We start from the raw sequence: 9,638 nt of genomic DNA on the forward strand, positions 1-9,638 counted from the left end.
AGAGACTGGGGCTTAACAGAGACTGGGCCTTACAGTACACTACCAGCTCTAAGCCCCGTAGCGAAGGAGAGACTGGGCCTTACAGTAGACTACCAGCTCTAAGCCCCGTAGCGAAGGAGAGACTGGGCCTTACAGTAGACTACCAGCTCTAAGCCCCGTAGCGAAGGAGAGACTGGGCCTTACAGTAGACTACCAGCTCTAAGCCCCGTAGCGAAGGAGAGACTGGGCCTTACAGTACACTACCAGCTCTAAGTCCTGTAGCAAGGGAGAGCTGGGCCTTACAGTACACTACCAGCTCTAAGTCCTGTAGCAAGGGAGAGACTGGGCCTTACAGTACACTACCAGCTCTAAGTCCTGTAGCAAGGGAGAGGCTGGGCCTTACAGTACACTACCAGCGCTAAGTACTGTAGCAAGGGAGAGACTGGGCCTTACAGTACACTACCAGCTCTAAGCCCTGTAGCGAAGGAGAGACTGGGCCTTACAGTTCATACTATCAGGAGTCAAGGTAAGACCCAGATGCAGACACGTCGAATTGACAATGGTTTAATATTCCAACAGGGGCAGGCAATAGACAAGGCAGGCAGGTCAGTAAACCAGAGGTGGGGCAACGGTACCGGATGGCAGGCAGGCTCAGGGTCAGGATAGGCAAGGGTCACAAATCCAGAGGTGGGGCAAAGGTACAGGTCGGCAGGCAGACTCAGAGACAGGACAGGCAAGGGTCAAAACCAGGAGGGCGAGAAAAAGAGAGACTGGAAAAAGCAGGAGCTGAGAACAAAAACGCTGGTTGACTTGACAAACTGGAAACAGACAAACAGAAAACACGGGTATAAATACACAGGGATAATGGGGAAGATGGGCGACACCTGGAGGGGGTGGAGACAATCACAAGGACAGGTGAAACAGATCAGGGTGTGACACACTACCAGCACTGAGCCCTGTAGCGAGGGGAGGCTGGGCCTTACAGTACACTACCAGCACTGAGCCCTGTAGCGAGGGGGAGGCTGGGCCTTAAAGTACACTACCAGCTCTAAGCCCCGTAGCGAAGGAGAGACTGGGCCTTAAGTACACTACCAGCTCTAAGCCCCGTAGCGAAGGAGAGACTGAGCCTTACAGTACACTACCAGCTCTAAGCCCTGTAGCGAGGGAGGCTGGGCCTTACAGTACACTACCAGCTCTAAGTCCTGTAGCGAAGGAGGACTGGCCTTACCAGTAGCTAATCTCTGCTTCTTTCTTTTAGCAAGGGAGAGGCTGGGCCTTACAGTACACTACCAGCGCTAAGTACTGTAGCAAGGGAGAGACTGGGCCTTACAGTACACTACCAGCTCTAAGCCCTGTAGCGAAGGAGAGACTGGGCCTTACAGTTCATACTATCAGGAGTCAAGGTAAGACCCAGATGCAGACACGTCGAATTGACAATGGTTTAATATTCCAACAGGGGCAGGCAATAGACAAGGCAGGCAGGGGTCAGTAAACCAGAGGTGGGGCAACGGTACCGGATGGCAGGCAGGCTCAGGGTCAGGATAGGCAAGGGTCAACAATCCAGAGGTGGGGCAAAGGTACAGGTCGGCAGGCAGACTCAGAGACAGGACAGGCAAGGGTCAAAACCAGGAGGGCGAGAAAAAGAGAGACTGGAAAAAGCAGGAGCTGAGAACAAAAACGCTGGTTGACTTGACAAACTGGAAACAGACAAACAGAGAACACGGGTATAAATACACAGGGGATAATGGGGAAGATGGGCGACACCTGGAGGGGGGTGGAGACAATCACAAGGACAGGTGAAACAGATCAGGGTGTGACACACTACCAGCACTGAGCCCTGTAGCGAGGGGGAGGCTGGGCCTTACAGTACACTACCAGCACTGAGCCCTGTAGCGAGGGGGAGGCTGGGCCTTAAAGTACACTACCAGCTCTNGGGGAGGCTGGGCCTTAAAGTACACTACCAGCTCTAAGCCCCGTAGCGAAGGAGAGACTGGGCCTTACAGTACACTACCAGCTCTAAGCCCCGTAGCGAAGGAGAGACTGAGCCTTACAGTACACTACCAGCTCTAAGCCCTGTAGCGAGGGGGAGGCTGGGCCTTACAGTACACTACCAGCTCTAAGTCCTGTAGCGAAGGAGAGACTGGGCCTTACAGTAGACTACCAGCTCTAAGCACTGTAGCGAGGGGGAGGCTGGGCCTTACAGTACACTACCAGCTCTAAGTCCTGTAGCAAGGGAGAGACTGGGCCTTACAGTACACTACCAGCGCTAAGTCCTGTAGCAAGGGAGAGACTGGGCTTTACAGTACACTACCAGCTCTAAGCCCTGTAGCGAAGGAGAGACTGGGCCTTACAGTACACTACCAGCTCTAAGTCCTGTAGCAAGGGAGAGGCTGGGCCTTACAGTACACTACCAGCGCTAAGTCCTGTAGCAAGGGAGAGACTGGGCCTTACAGTACACTACCAGCTCTAAGCCCTGTAGTGGGGGAGAGACTGAGCTGATCGAAGATGGGATACTGTGGCATGTACATATTTTATTGCGTTTACTGTTGTTTAGCGGTCTGCACAGGCTCAGTTTCACATATCATGGGTGTTGTGTGATGATATTTTAATCTGATAATCAAACAAATCACTTCAAAAAGTAGGCTTTTACCACAGGTGGGCTCCAATCAAGTGGTAGAAACTTCTCAAGGATGATCAATGGAAACAGGATGCACCTGAGCTCAATTGCGAATCTCATAGCAATTTCGAATCTCATTCCATGAGGTCTGCGGCCTCACAACTGCAGACCTTCTGTAACCACGCCAGCCCAGGACCTCCACATCCAGCTTTTTCACCTGCGGGATAGTCTGATTCACGCCCAGCTTGGCACTTGTAGGTTTTTACTTAAAATCCATTCAATCAAGACCGTGGGACGGCATTCTGAAAAAACTAGCTAACACACACAACATCCTGTTTGACCTACATATCCATTGTCTCTTTGTTATCTTCATTGTAAAGTTGGTACATCATGGACTGATAATGGAATGGCTATTCAGAGGAACAGGCTATCAATCAATCAATCAAGTTTATTTTATATAGCCCTTCGTACATCAGCTGATATCTCAAAGTGCTGTACAGAAACCCAGCCTAAAACCCCAAACAGCAAGCAATGCAGGTGTAGAAGCACGGCTACCATATCAGGATCAGTATTGAAACAATCAATTAGTAATGACTTTTCAACTATGACCAACAATTGCATAGCTCAAGTGTATTTGGAATGTTTTCAAAAACAATCAATTCATTGATCATCACTGTGCTATCACCAAGCCCAAGGCCCATCCAATCAGATTGAGCATCAAAAAAATACCAAAAAAACATGGAATGCTCTCTACTTGTCAGTGTTCCAAAGGGGGACATTATATGTATTTTTATCTAAACATGCAAACACCATCAGATAGAATTAATAGCTTGCAGTGCACTGGAATGACATTCAGATGAAATCAAATGACATTCACTCTCATTTCAGTCAGTTATTATTGGCCACCAATGAGAGTGAATATCATTTCTGGCTATGCTACTGCTAGATATTCCTTTTGTCCAGGTGAGAAAGGGCAGTGTGGAGTGCAATTCAGATTGCATCATCTGTAGATCTGTTTTGGCAGTATTTTATATATCCATTTTATTGTTATTTAACCAGGTAAGATGACTGAGAACACATTCTCATTTACAGCAACGACCTGGGGAATAGTTACAGGGGAGAGGAGGGGGATGAACAAGCCAATTGTAAACTGGGGATTATTAGGTGACCATGATGGTATGAGTGCCAGATTGGGATTTTAGCCAGGACACCAGGGTTAACACCCCTAATCTTATGATAAGTGCCATGGGATCTTTTAATGACCTCAGAGAGTCAGGACACCTGCTTAACTTCCCATCTGAAAAACAGCACCCTACACAGAGCAGCATCCCCAATCACTGCCCTGGGGTATTGGGATATTTTCTTAGACCTGAGGAAAGAGTGCCTCCTTCTGGCCCTCCAACACCACTTCCAGCAGCATCTGGTCTCCCATCCAGGACCAACCCTGCTTAGCTTCAGAAGCAAGCCAGCAGTGGGATGCAGGGTGGTATGCTGCTGGAATATGTTAATTGGAGTGGGTCTAGGGTGGCCGGGTGGATGCTGTTGATGTGAGCCATGACCAGCCTTTCAAAGCCCATCATGGCTACCGACGTGAGTGCCACGTGGTGGTAATCATTTAGGCAGATTACTTTCACTTACTTGGGCACAGGGACTATGGTGTTCTGCTTGAAACATGTAGGTATTACAGACTCGGTCAGGGAGAGGTTGAAAATGTCAGTGAAGACACTTGACAGTTGGTCCGCGCATGCTTTGAGTACATGTCTAGGATTTTTTTCCCTGGTTGCACATGTGACATGCTGGTAAAAATGTTGTAAAACTGATTTAAGTTTGCCTGCATTAAAGTCCCCGGCCACTAAGAGCGCCGCTTCTGGGTGAGCATTTTCTTCTTTGCTTACAGCCTTATAGAGTTGGTTGAGAGCGGTCTTAGTGCCAGCTTAGTTTGTGGTGGTAAATAGACGGCTACGAATAATACAGATGAGAATCATCTGGGGTGAGCTTATCATAAGGTACTCTACCCCAGGCGAGCAATACCTCGAGACTTCTTTAATATTAGACATTGCACACCAGCTGTTAATGACAAAAAGACACACCCCCACCCCTCGTCTTACCAGAGGTAGCGTCTCTGTTCTGCCGGTGCATGGAAAATCCCACTAGCTCTATATTGTCTGTATCTTCGTTCAGCCACGTCTCGGTGAAACATAAGATGTTACAGTTTTTAATGTCCTTTTGATAGGATAATTGTAATCGTAGGTCATCAATTTTATTTTCCAATGATTGCACGTTAGCAAGAAGAAAGGAAGGCAGTGGGAGTTTACTCGCTCGCCTCTGGATTCTCAGAAGGATGCCCAATCTGCAGCCCCTTTTCCAGCGTCCTTTCTTCATGCAAAAGGCGTGGATCTGGGCCTGTTCCAGTGAAAGCAGGATATCCTTCTCGTTGCACTCGTTAAAAGAAAATGTTTCTTCCAGTCCACAGTGAGTAATCGCTTTTCTGATGTCCAGAAGTTATTTTCGGTCATAAGAGACGGTAGCAGCAACATTATGTACACAATAAGTAAAAAAATAAGTTACACAAAACGCAAAAAAAATAACAAAATAGCACAACTGGTTGGGAGAATGTAAAACATCAGCCATGTTCTTCAGCGCCATGCTGTTCATTGACTACAGCTCAGCATTCAACACTATAGTGCCCACGAAGCTCATCACTAAGCTAGGACTCTGGGACTAAACACCTCTCTCTGCAACTGGATCCTGGACTTCCTGACGGGCCGCCCCCAGGTGGTAAAGTAGGCAACAACACGTCTGCCGCGCTGATCCTTAACACTCGGGCCCCTCAGGGGTGTGTACTTAGTCCCCCCCTGTATTCCTTGTTCACCCACATCATTAAGTTTGCTGACGACACAACAGTGGTAGGCCTGATCACCGACAACGATGAGACGGCCTATAGTGAGGAGGTCAGAGAACTGGCAGTGTGGTGCCAGGACAACAACCTCTCCCTCAATGTGAGCAAGACAAAGGAGCTGATCGTGGGCTAAAGGAAAAGGCGGGCCGAACAGGCCCCCATTAACATCGACGAGGCTGTAGTAAAGTGTGTCAAGAATTTCAAGTTCCTTGATGTCCACATCAACAGCGAACTATCATGGTGCAAACATACCAAGACAGCCGTGAAGAGGGAACGACAAAACCTTTTCCCCCTCAGGAGACTGAAAAGATTTGGCATGTGTCCCCAGATCCTCAAAAGATTCTACAGCTGCACCATCGAGAGCATCCTGACCGGTTGCATCACCGCCTGGTATGGTATCTGACCGTAAGGCGCTACAGATGGTAGTGCGAATGGCCCAGTACATCACTGGGGCCACGCTTCCTGCCATCCAAGACCTATATAATAGGCGGTATCAGAGGAAAGCCCATAAAGTTGTCAGAGATTCCAGTCACCCAAGTTATGGATTGTTTTCTCTGCTACCGCACGGCAAGCGGTACCGAAGCGCCAAGTCTAGGACCAAAAGGCTCCTCAACAGCTTCTATCCCCAAGCCATAAGACTGCTGAACACTTCATAAAATTGCCACCAGACAATTTACATTGACCCACCCCCTCCCTTTTGTGCACTGCTGCTACTCGCTGTTTGTTTGTTACCTATGCATAGTCACTTTGCCCCCACCTACATGTTCAGATTACCTCAACTAGCCTGTACCCCTGCACACTGACTCGGTACCGGTTCCCCCTGTATATAGCCTCGTTATTGTTATTCTTATTGTGTTACTCTTTATTTTAGCCTACTTGGTAAATATCTTCTTCTTCTTGAACTGCACTGTTGGTTAAGGGCTTGTAATGCTTACAATGTAAATGTAAATTACAATTAAAACAAATCAATTGGACTTGGACAACGTTCCCCACATGTATTTATTTTTCTTAACATTTGATACAAATAATATAATTTAATTGAGAAGTGAAGTGAAGTTATATCTATAGTCTACTTTAGTGTTTCAACCAACATGAGAAGATGAAATATTATAGATTAAAAAAAAGAAAGTAATTTACCAGTTCATCATAATGCTGAAATGTATGAATTCATCCTCTTTTAGTTTGGTGCATTCAAACCCCTAGAACAGAAATAAAATATCCCTTTTTTAAATTCTACATTTCGGGTAATAGAAAGATGCCCGTTAGGAAATGTTAGGAACATTGGAACAACTCTACAACACATACATTTTCTCATGGTGAAACTATCGTACCTACGGTAAAGTATTATTGAATTCCTTAGTGTTCAAGCATTACTAGGTTGAAGGATAAATGGTGCAAAACAAATCTGTTTAGTTTGGCACAACATACAGAAGGAAACATATATAACCTGCAATTTTGCATTGAGAACAGTAAGTGGGTTGTAAAACAAACGTCTGTCATTTACATCAACTTGGGGAAAAAAAAGAATCATGCAAATTTGTCATACATTTTTGTCTTTAAATATGTAAATTATATGACAAAAAACAGAGGGAAAAAAATACAACATACACAATCATTTCTGTTCACTAACTGCTACATTTGTAGGCTATAAAGGAAGGTTCATAACCAACATTATTAGATTGGGATTAGAGAATTTAAATGACAAAGAAAACATACATAAAGATGAGAACACAGTGGTCCATTCCATTCTGTTAAGAAAAACTTGCTGCACCCATGTTGAGCCTGTTTCCATAACTATAGTTCATCATGGTTATTACATGGTCTTCTAGACTGATCCCAGATCCGTTGTGACATCATGATAACTACAGCACAAACAGGTCTGAGACAAGTCTAAAAATATTTTTTTTTCTATTCCATGCATCAACTTCTATTCTGACATATGATTGAGAACCATAGGAACAGGAAGAGTCAAGGAGTGTCATAGTGGAGTTAAGGGAAAAACATTCAAGTAAAAAAGCATTACAATATAAAATACTAGTGTAAACGAATCTCTAGGCCTGTCTGAAGTATACAGCATCACTATGACATCACCGTTATAGTGGGAGTATTACTTCTATTTGTGGGGTGAGACAAATCAGTGCTATATGAATCTTCATCTTTCAGATAAGTGTTATTATGTTGAGAGTGTATCAGAGGGTGCATCCCAAATAGCACCCTATTCCCTATATATAGTGCACTACATAGGGAATAGGGTGCTATTTGGGATGCATCCTCACAGTTGATTATTATAACAACAGTGATGTGATATTGTTGACTAGTTTTTAACATTTAGCTGTGGATAAGTGTATCATACCCAACCTTCCTTGTTAAGGGTTGAAGTGTTACATAGATAGAAGCACCTAGAAACCTTCTAGAAAGCTCCGTCAGGAATCCATATGACTTTACTTTGTTCTTGGTCCACTATAGTCATGATCTGAGTGCAAATGTAGGACAGGCTTCCTCCTTGGACAATACCTGCAACACAAAAAACTGTTTTCAAATATCTGGGCCATTACTGTCTCAAGACGTAGATGATCTGGTCCGGTTCTGTCTCAGAGTAGATGATCTGGTCCGGTTCTGTCTTCAGAGTAGATGATCTGGTCCGGTTCTGTCTCAGAGTAGATGATCTGGTCCGGTTCTGTTTCAGAGTAGAATGATCTGGTCCGGTTTCTGTCTCAGAGTAGATGATCTGGTCCGGTTCTGTCTCAGAGTAGATGATCTGGTCCGGTTCTGTCTCAGAGTAGATGATCTGGTCCGGTTCTGTCTCAGAGTAGATATCTGGTCCGGTTCTGTCTCAGATAGATGATCTGGTCCGGTTCTGTTTCAGAGTAGATGATCTGGTCCGGTTTGTCTCAGAGTAGATGATCTGGTCCGGTTCTGTCTCAGAGTAGATGATCTGGTCCGGTTTCTGTCTCAAGTAGATGATCTGGTCCGGTTCTGTCTCAGAGTAGATGATCTGGTCCGGTTCTGTCTCAGAGTAATGATGGTCTTCTGTCAGAGTAGATGATCTGGTCCGGTTCTGTCTCAGAGTAGATGAATCTGGTCCGGTTCCTGTTTCAGAGTAGATGATCTGGTCCGGTTCTGTTTCAGAGTAGATGATCTGGTCCGGTTCTGTCTCAGAGTAGATGATCTGGTCCGGTTCTGTCTCAGAGTAGATGATCTGGTCGCGAGTTACTGTCTCAAGAGTAGATGATCTGGTCCGGTTCTGTCTCAGAGTAGATGTTCTGGTCCGGTTCTGTTTCAGAGTAGATGATCTGGTCCGTTCTGGTTAAGGTAGATGAATCTGGTCCGGTTCTGTCTCAAGAGTAGATGATCTGGTCCGGTTCTGTTTCAGAGTAGATGATCTGGTCCGGTCTGTTTCAGAGTAGATGATCTGGTCCGGTTCTGTCTCAGAGTAGATGATCTGGTCCGGTTCTGTCTCAGAGTAGATGATCTGGTCCGGTTTCTGTCTCAGAGTAGATGATCTGGTCCGGTTTCGTTCTCAGAGTAGATGATCTGGTCCGGTTCTGTCTCAGAGTAGATGATCTGGTCCGTTCTGTCTCAGAGTAGATGATCTGGTCCGGTTCTGTCTCAGAGTAGATGATCTGGTCCGGTTTCTCTGCTGTTTCAGAGTAGATGATCTGGTCCGGTTCTGTCTCAGAGTAGATGATCTGGTCCGGTTCTGTCTCAGAGTAGATGATCTGGTCCGGTTCTGTCTCAGAGTAGATGATCTGGTCCGGTTCTGTCTCAGAGTAGATGATCTGGTCCGGTTCTGTCTCAGAGTTAGATGATCTGGTCCGGTTCTGTTTCAGAGTAGATGATCTGGTCCGGTTCTGTCTCGAAAGAGTAGATGATCTGGTCCGGTTTCTGTCTCAGAGTAGATGATGCTTGGTTCGGTTCTGTCTCAGAGTAGATGATCTGGTCCGGTTCTGTTTCAGAGTAGATTATCTGGTCCGGTTCTGGTCTATGTAACTTCACTCATTATGATCTAACAGGACTGATCTTGGTCCGCATCCTACTCTGCATATAATTTAATGAATACGAGGCCCTGGAGTCCTGACCTCCAGACTGTAGGTACATATGACAGGCCTTCCTCCACATAGCAACAAACTGGAATGTTATATA

The sequence above is a fragment of the Salvelinus sp. IW2-2015 genome, linkage group LG18, assembly GCF_002910315.2.
Source record: "Salvelinus sp. IW2-2015 linkage group LG18, ASM291031v2, whole genome shotgun sequence".
Classification (NCBI taxonomy): domain Eukaryota; kingdom Metazoa; phylum Chordata; class Actinopteri; order Salmoniformes; family Salmonidae; genus Salvelinus; species Salvelinus sp. IW2-2015.